Source organism: Diadema setosum, unplaced genomic scaffold, assembly GCF_964275005.1.
Source record: "Diadema setosum unplaced genomic scaffold, eeDiaSeto1 scaffold_45, whole genome shotgun sequence".
In the NCBI taxonomy this organism is placed as follows: Eukaryota; Metazoa; Echinodermata; class Echinoidea; order Diadematoida; family Diadematidae; genus Diadema; species Diadema setosum.
Window position 1 is genome coordinate 91,184 of NW_027307671.1, and position 10,413 is coordinate 101,596.

Genomic DNA, 10,413 nt, shown 5'->3' on the forward strand with positions numbered 1-10,413 from the left:
AACATATCTATGACGTCATCTAGGCGCCATTTTGTGATTTTCGGACTTTGTCACATGATCGATCATAACTTCATAACTAGATGTCATTTCTGTATCATTTTCGGTGGACATGAAATTCAGGTCACGCTCTATCTTACTTTTTAACGCTAGTTACACAGGTCATCAATACGCGCGCGTAAGCGCGCGTCAAAATTTTAAAAGGCTCAAAACGACTTCCCAATGGGAAATCTCGAAGTTTCAGACAATTTTAAGCGTTTCAAACATTTTCTTGCGTGCGCGTCCGTCCGCGCAATTTCGCGCGCAGAGCCCGTAAGCAACATGAAAATGCATTTTTTTTTTGACTGATTTGGATTCCTTATACTTTGAGTAACAATATCCATTGATTTGCGATCGATTTCGACCTATAACAAAGGAATGCACTGGCGTCAAAGTTGAAATTCCGCGTGCGCGTCTTTCTGCAAATATAGTGAAAAAACATGTCTTTGTTTATTTCGCCATAGCTCTTTAAATCGTCCGTTGACCCTATATTTCTATTGCATATTACAAAAGTATATGAATTGGAAATAACATTCCAAGTATCAATATTGCCAGGAAAGCGCGATGACGTCATCATATCGTCATTTTAAATAAAAAAGTGGAATTATTTTTTTTGAGGTACTGTTTCAGACATTCATTTGCTCGTATCTCTGTTGTTTAAGCTCTATATTATCCCAAATTTAGATATGTTGTACTTTGAACATTTGCCTCTCAAGTCCATGTGATGGTTTTGAAATACGATGACGTCATCATACTAGAAATTGTGATTAAAGGTAAAGACTCAAATTCAGACAAGTTTACGTGTTATGTCTATGGGAGGTGATTTTTTTTTTAAACCATGCATTGACTTGACAACGTTTAAGCACCTTTACCTCATCTGATTTTGCTCCATTTCCTCTGAAACATACGCATGTTGTAGCTGAGACAATAAGCTTTAGTAATCGTGCATTTTATGTTTTAAAATCTCCTCATTAGGTTGATAATTTTGTAGTTTAAAACTGAAAATGAGAATGCAATCTGTACAGAACGATTCCCAATTTTTCTTTGCAACTGTATATTGATCGAATCCACGCTGCCACTTGTGAGAAGTTGAATAGCGCCATCACAAGTCAACTAGTCACGATAGTATTATTATATATTTAAGTTTCGCACTCAATCTTCAGGACAGCCGTGTGGCGTAATCGCTTAGCGCTGGGTGTTCATAACGCCATACCGGAAGGAGAGAAGTTCGACTCCCGCAGGACTTTTCCCGATCTTTTTTTTTTTTTCGGCAGGTCAGCTTTACTCCGATGTCATTTATCATATTATTTTATCAAGTGTACGTAACCCATGAACACGGTTGCTCTATTTCCCTTGTTTTGTATTGGAGTTTGGAGATTGGGTTTGCTTCATTAATTTTGTCACACTTAATGTTGTAGATTGCCCCTTGTTACAGTGTCCCGCTTGCCACCTTTCGTTTGCTCTTTCCTTTTCTCTTCATTGGTTATTGTTATACTGTAACAGGATAGGTAGGAACATGTACGTTTAGATAACTGGCAGGAATGGGAGCTGAATTGATTAACTCTAGTCCAGGTGTATGGCGTCTCGCTCATCTCTTTGAAATTCCAGGTTGTTATTGTTTGACCCAATAACGGAGACGTAGACAGGTTTTATGTTGCTATAGAGGTATCTTGTGCCACATGAATGGAAGGCATCACTGTTTAGTAGTAGTAATGAACTTTTTCATGTTGTAAATGATATAAAGATATGAATTTCACATCCAATCTTCGGGACAGCCGTGTGGCTTTATAGTCGCTTAGCGCGCTGCATGGTCATTATGCACTGCCTTAGGACGAGATGTTCGAGACCCGCAGAACGCTATTATTTTTTTTCTCTCTCTTTCTTTGTTTTTCTTTTGGCAGTTCAGCTTCATTCCAATGTCATTACCCCACGACACACAGTCACTCAAGTTCTTTTTTTTTTTTTGTTGGAGGCTGGAGGTTGGATTTGCTTCATTTATCATACGTAATGTTGTAAATTGCCTTTGGTATACAGTGCCCCGCTTGCCACCTTTCGTTTTCTCTTTCCTTTTCTCTACGTTTGTTCCTGTTACACTGCACAAGACAGGTCGGGAAATAATTTACATAACTCAACTGGAGCAGGAATGGCAACTGAATAAATTAACTCTAGGCCAGGTGTATGGCGTCTAGCTCATCTCTTTGAAATTCCAGATTGTTATTGTTTGACCCAATAGCGAAATTGTAGACAGGTTTTATGTTGCTATAGAGGTATCTTGTGCCACATGAGTAGAAGGCATCACTGTTTAGTAGTAGTAATGAACTTTTTCATGTCCCTCCATGTCAGTTATAGGGGTTATAGGGGTCGTGTGTCTATCTGCCAAAGAAAAGGAAAACTTATTTTCGTCATGGCTGTTTCTTTATACGTAGCCGTAGGTGATGAGTGTTGTTGGTATCTGAGCAGTGAATAACACAACATCAGGCTGAAATCCCCCTTATATACGCGCTAAGCGTTCAATTGATATTTATCATCTTGATTTATGTAGTCAATCACTGCTAATGGACGGTTACAGAATTATGTTATGACACCTTTCACTGAAAGTTTGTAAAGCAAAGTTTGTGGACAAGGCAAGCAATTGTACATGAATAATTCCATTGATTTCAGAGGGAAATTATGGTATACCTAAATTAATGTAAGGGTATCATTGCTTTGGAATTGCTGAGACAATATTATCTTGGCACGAGGGCTTCCACTTCTAATAACTGATCCCTTTGAAGATGTGTCAGTCACGGGTGATCGTCATGATTCACCTTTCACGTAGAAGGTATACGTTCCACACTCTTAGTTCGAGAAGACTTACCATCATACTTCAAATTGTGATTAAAGGTAAAGACTCAAAATCAGACAAGTTGACGTGTTATGTCTATGGAAGGTGATTTTTTTTTTTTAAACCATGCATTGACTTGACAACGTTTAAGCACCTTTATTTCAGTTGATTTTGCTCCATTTCCTCTGAAACTTAAGTATGTGGTAGCTCAGACAATAAGCTGCAGTAATCATGCATTTTATTTTTTCAAATCTCATCAGGTTGATAATTTTGCAGCTAAAAACTGAAAATGAGAATGGAATGTGGACAAAACGATTCCTGAATCATCTTTCACATATAAGCTTACGTTCCTCATATTTTCTCGTCAAGACGTACATGGCCGAGAGGATAAAGGCGACGTCACAAGAGACGTGAGGTTGCACACGTACGGGTTCGAACCCCATAAGAGCACGAAACAAAATACTTAAATCTTTTGCTTTTTTCCTTTTATGGAGTATTCACCTTCGTCCATGTAGAAATCACGTTTTCATGTAAACGTACACACACACACACACACACAAACACACACACACACACAATATCCCTTTGTTTTGTGTTTGAGACCACATTGCTTTGACAGGCAAGTTGGACTTGAAATTACAAATGTTAAAGTGAAGATGACTCTTAAAAGACCGCATGGCCATGTTTTATTTTTTTGTTGTTGTTTTTTTTGCAATATAAAGACCTATTGGTAAATATTCATTCACATATCCTTTCCAATGAACTTGCTTGGACACGCCGACACCAAACGAAATTTTCAATTAGTTGCATGACAGAAACAATTTCATCTGAATTATGTAGGACTGTATAAAGAATTGGACTTCACGAACATTTCTCAATATTTTACTTCAAGTCGCTACTGAACATTATTTTCGTTGTCGATCACTGAAAATGAGAATGGAATCTGGTTGAAACGATTCCCGATTTATCTTTGTAACTGTATATTGATCGAATCCACACGGCCACTCGTGGGAAGTTGAATAGCGCTATCAGTCACTTGACGTATATAGCCAAAAAACTGAATATCAATGTATAGCATACATAGATATATTTAAGTTTCGCACAAGATCTTCGGATCTTCCGTGTGGCAGATTTGCTTAGCACGCTGCGTGTTTATAATGCCCGACCGGAAGGAGAGAAGTTAATCGAGTCCCGCAGGATTTTTTCCTTTTATTTGTTTTCTTTTTTTTTCTGCAGTTCAGCTTCACTCTGATGTAATGAACACAGCTACTCTATTTCCCTTGTTTTGTATTGGAGTTTGGAGGTTGGGTTTGCTTCATTAATTTTGTCACACGTAATGTTGTAAATTGCCCCTTGAATTAAAACAGTACCCCGCTTGCCACCATTCGTTTTCTCTTTCCTTTTCTCTTCATTTGTTCTTGTTATATGTAGCAGGATATTTAGGAACGTGTACGCTTACATAATTAACAGGAATGGGAACTGAATTAATTAACTCTAGTCCAGGTGCATGGCGTCTCGCTTATCTCTTTGGAATTCCAGGTTGTTATTGTTTGACCAAATGACGGAGTTAAAGACAGGCAGGGAAGGAAGTGACGTGATATTGCTTCATAATGAGGAATTTCGGGCAACACCTTTCCAAGTGTAGTGATTATGACGGGGTTCTCTGTCGTTTATTTTCGTCATGGTTGTTTCACTAGTTCAGCCAAAGGTGACATATGTTGTTGGCATCTGGGAGAATAGAACAGATCTGTACCAAACTGGAATAGCGCTATAAGCAATGTGGTAAGCGTTCAATTTTTTGCATTATCTTTCTTCTTTAAAGTCAGTCACTACTGATCGAAATACACAATATAATATGACACGTTCTACTGGTAGTTTAGGAAAAGGGAGTTAATGCACGATGCAATGATAAATGTGCTACCATTGATTTTAGAGACGTCATTGTGGTGTGGTACTGGTGATGGTAAGGGAACCATAGATTGCTTTTAAAGTAATGAGACAATCATTGGACCTTTGCATCAAGACCGTATTCCCATCTAGAATATAATGCATGTTCGTGCGGCGTTGTTTTTTTTTTTTTTTTAATCCTGACGTGGGCATTTTCTTTTTCTTGTTTTTAATTCAAGAATGTTATATCTAAATTTGTTTCTTTCCCCTAACATTTTTTTTTTTGTTGAATATAAAGTTGGACGTTCCGTGACCGAATAGAAAAGCAGCGATTTAGTTACAGTTTCAATGCATCTTGTTTACCATCTTCTCTTACATTAAATTGATGGTTTTTATATTTGACATGGTCTGTCTATTTGCCAGTTTATGCTTATAAAACACTGCTATAACAACTAATACATTTGCTTCACTTGTCACACGCAATGATATGGATTGCAGTTGTGCTTGCAGTTTTCCTTTTGCCACCTCTCGTTTTTCTCTCCCCCTTTCCCTCACTTTGGTTTTGTTATACTGCAGATGGGAATGATTACAATAACATAACCCAACTTGAGGTAGGAATGAGAACTGAATAAATTAACTCTAGGCCAGGTGTATATAGCGTCTCGCTCATATCTTTGAAATTTCAGGTTTTCATTGTTTGACCAACGGAGTTGAAGACAGGCTTTAAGTTGCTATAGAGGTATCTCGCGCCACACGAATGGAATGCATACGCTGTTTAGTATTAGTAATGAACTTTTTCATGTCCATCCCTGCCAATAAAAGTGTGTTTGACGAGGTTCTGTGTCATTCTGCCTACGAGAAAACAAAGTTTTATTTTCGCCATGGCTGTTTCGCTATGCGTAGCCGTGGGTGATGGATGTTGTTGGCATGTGGGCAGTAAAGAACCGAGTATCATGCTATAATACCCCCCCCCCCCGTTAGGTTCTAAGCGTTCAATACGGTGATATATCTTTCTTCTTTATTATATCAATCACTGCCGATGGAATTACAGAATTATGTTATTACACGTTTCACTCAAAGCTTAAAAAACAAAGTTTATAAACGATACAAGTAATGGTGCATGAGTCCTATAGACCATTGATTTTAGGTGAGAAATTATGATATGCCTCTAGTAGGGGTGTCATTGATTAGGAATTAATGAAACGATTAAGCACTCCTTCCACTTCTAACTGTCCCCTTTGAATGTATGTCGATCACGTGAGATCGTCATAAATTATCATCCACATATAAGCTTACGTTCAAAGTGTACTCTTAGTTAGAGGAGACCTATAGTTACATGGTTAAAGGCGATGTCTCTTTCGCTGGAGCCGTACGTTTGGCCCATTTTTCTTTTGCCCTTTTCTCTTTAATTGAGGTATCACTTTCGTCCAGGATAAATCACATTCTCATGTAAACAGACTCACTTGCTCTATATCCCTTGTTTTGTATCGGAGGCTTCATTGGTTTTAATGCTGGTAAATCTCACAGGCTTGTATATAGCTGTAAGAGATCTCTGAACTGATCATTGTAATAGCAAGATTAGAGGGAGTCATATTGGTTATGTAAATAATGGTCAAAGGTCATGTTTTAAAAGGCCACTGTTAATGCCAGGATGGTTATAAACACTTAATTGTCATGTTTTATTTGTACGTGCCGAGGATCACTTGGACCCCGTTTACAGTGCGAGGATCGGCCGCGGCTCGGCCGCGCCGAGCCCACCTTCATTTCGGTGTAAACGCGCAAAAGGCCAAATGCGGGGCCAAAATTGGCCTCGCATTAGGCCACGCTCTGGAGGTGGTCTCGGCCGCGGTCGAGCCGCGGTCGCACCCGGCCTTTTTCGCAGTGTAAGCGCAAACTGGGCTAAATGCGCGGCCAATTTTAGTCTGGCTTCCAAACCCTCGCCTGTACTATTTCGCTATTCAGGATATTAACCACTTCAACGTCGAAAACTAGGATAGTTTAAGGTGGTTTTGTCCTCCAAAGGTTTTTCTCCTTCGGCAAAGGCCTTTGCCCGAACGGCGACTTCGTCGCCACGGAATTCAGTTGGCAAAGGATCTTAAAACCAGACAATACCAAATTGCGTTTGTTTAAAAGTAGATCGCCACTACGACAAAATATTGAAAGGTTTGAATCAAAAGTGCGGCCGAGCCCGGCAGTGTAAACGGACTAAATTGCGGGGCTCGGCCTCGTAATTGAGGTTGGCCTTGGCCGCGGCTCGGCAGCGGCTCGGCCCAGCCCCGCACCGTAAACGGGGTCTAAGTTTATGCACTGTACGTACTCAAAAAGTCCGTAAATCGACTTAGTCGCACACGCACAGAATTTCCACTTAGTTTGTGTGACAGAAAAACAAATGTGATCTGAATAATGTCGGCCCAAAAAAGTTCAACGAAGTATCTCATTATAACTTGAATGTGCTATATTACATTCTTTTCTTTGTCGATCACGGATGACCGACATCTGATGACCCCAAGCGTATCACCTAACTCGTCTTCAGTGTGACGAGTTTCATATCTCGTTTTTATTCTTCTTTCTTTCTGGACAATTTTGTGTCGTCAATATCTCAAGAATGACATTACGAAATAACATGACATTTTCAGTCAACATGTCTCATGACAAAATCTAGCCACAATAAGGTTTTCATGACAGTTACACATCTATGACGTCATCTAGGCGCCATTTTGTGATTTTCGGACCTTGTCACATGATCGATCATAACTTCATAACTAGATGTCATTTCTGTATCATTTTCGGTGGACATGAAGTTCAGGTCACGCTCTATCTTACTTTTTAACGCTAGTTACACAGGTCATCATTACGCGCGCGTAAGTGCGCGTCAAAATTTTAAAAGACTCAAAACGACTTCCCAATGGGAAATCTCGAAGTTTCAGACAATTTTAAGCGTTTCAAACATTTTCTCGCGTGCGCGTCCGTCCGCGCAATTTCGCGCGCAGAGCCCGTAAGCAACATGAAAATGCAATTTTTTTGACTGATTTGGATTCCTGATACTTTGAGTAATAATATCCATTGATTTCCGATCGATTACGACCTATAACAAAGGAATGCACTGGCGTCAAAGTTGAAATTCCGCGTGCGCGTCTTTCTGCAAATATAGTGAAAAAGCATGTCTTTGTTTATTTCGCCATAGCTCTTTAAATCGTCCGTTGACCCTATATTTCTATTGCATATTACAAAAGTATATGAATTGTAAGTAACATTCCAAGTATCAGTATTGCCAGGAATACGCGATGACCTCATCATATCGTCATTTTAAATCAAAAAAGTGGAATTGATTTTTTTGAGGTACTGTTTCTGACATTCATTTGCTCGTATCTCTGTTGTTTAAGCTCAATATTACCCCAAATTCAGATATGTTGCACTTTGAACATTTGCCTTTCAAGGCCATGTGATGGTTTTGAAATATGATGACGTCATCATACTAGAAATTGTGATTAAAGGTAAAGACTCAAAATCAGACAAGTTTACGTGTTATGTCTATGGGAGGTGATTTTTTTTTAAACCATGCATTGACTTGACAACGTTTAAGCACCTTTACCTCATCTGATTTTACTCCATTTCCTCTGAAACATAAATATGTTGTAGCTGAGACAACAAGCTTTAGTAATCATGCATTTTATGTTTTCAAATCTCCTCATCAGGTTGACAATTTTGCAATTTAAAACTGAAAATGAGAATGCAATCTGTACGGAACGATTCCCAATTTTTCTTTGCAACTGTATATTGATCGAATCCACGCTGCCACTTGTGGGAAGTTGAATAGCGCCATCACAAGTCAACACTGTCACGATAGTATTTAGATTTAAGTTTCGCACTCGATCTTCAGGACAGCCATGTGGCATAATCGGTTAGCGCGCTGGTTGTTCATAACGCCATACCGGAAGGCGAGAGGTTCGACTCCCGCAGGACTTTTATCCGTTCTTTCTTTTTTTTTCTCTTTTTTTTTTCGGCAGTTCAGCTTTACTCCGATGTCATTTATCGTATTACTTTATCAAGTGTACGTAACCCGTGAACACGGCTGCTCTATTTCCCTTGTTTTGTATTGGAGTTTGGAGATTGGGTTTGCTTCATTAATTTTGTCACACTTAATGTTGTAAATTGCCCCTTGTTACAGTGTCCCGCTTGCCACCTTTCGTTTGCTCTTTCCTTTTCTCTTCATTGGTTATTGTTATACTGTAACAGGATAGGTAGGAACATGTATGTTTAAATAACTTGCAGGAATGGGAGCTGAATTGATTAACTCTAGTCCAGGTGTATGGCGTCTCGCTCATCTCTTTGAAATTCCAGGTTGTTATTGTTTGACCCAATAACGAAGTTGTAGACAGGTTATATGTTGTTATAGAGGTATCTTGTGCCACATGAATGGAAAGCATCACTGTTTAGTAGTAGTAATGAACTTTTTCATGTTGTATATGGTATAAATATTTAAGATAAATATATATATATATATATATATATATATATATATAAATAAAAAAAGATTAAAGATAAATTTCACATCCAATCTTCGGTACAGCCGTGTGGCTTTTTATAGTCACTTAGCGCGCTGCATGGTCATTATGCACTACCTTAGGACGAGATGTTCGAGACCCGCAGGACGCTATCATTTTTTTCTCTCTCTTTCTTTGTGTTTCTTTTGGCAGTTCACCTTTATTCCGATCGATGTCATTTATCGTATTATCTTATCAATTATACTACCCCACGACACACAGTCGCTCAAGTTCCTCTTTTTTTTTTTTTTGTCGGAGGCTCTAGGTTGGATTTGCTTCATTTATCATACGTATTGTTTAAATTGCCCTTGGTACAGTGCCCCGCTTGCCACCTTTCCTTTTCCCTTTCCTTTTCTCTACGTTTGTTCCTGTTATATTGTCACAAGACAGGTCGGAAAATAATTTGCATAACTCAACTGGAGCAGGAATGGCAACTGAATGAATTAACTCTAGGCCAGGTGTATGGCGTCTCGCTCATCTCTTTGAAATTCCAGGATGTTATTGTTTGACGCAATAACGGAGTTGTAGACAGGTTTTATGTTGCTATAGAGGTATCTTGTGCCACATGAGTAGAAGGCATCACTGTTCAGTAGTAGTAATGAACTTTTTCATGTCCCTCCATGTCAATTATAGTGTGGTTTAAAGGGGTTGTGTGTCTATCTGCCAAAGAAAAGGAATAACTTATTTTCGTCATGGCTGTTTCTCTATACGTAGCCGTAGGTAATGAGTGTTGTTGGTATCTGAGCAGTGAAGAACAGAGCATCAGGCTAAAATCCCCCTTAGTTATACGCGCTAAGCGTTCAATTTGATATATCTTTCTTTATGAAGTCAATCCCTGCTAATGGAGTTACAGAATTATGTTATGACACGTTTCACTGAAAGTTTGTAAAGCAAAGTTTATGGACAAGGCAAGCAATTGTACATGAATATACCTACCATTGATTTCAGAGGGAAATTATGGTATGCATAAATGTAAGGGTATCATTGCTTTGGAATTGCTGAGACAATATGCTTGGCACGAGGGCTTCCACTTCTAATAACTGATCCCTTTGAAGATGTGTCGGTCACGGGTGATCGTCATGATTCATCTTTCACATAGAAGCTTGCGTTCCACACTCTTGG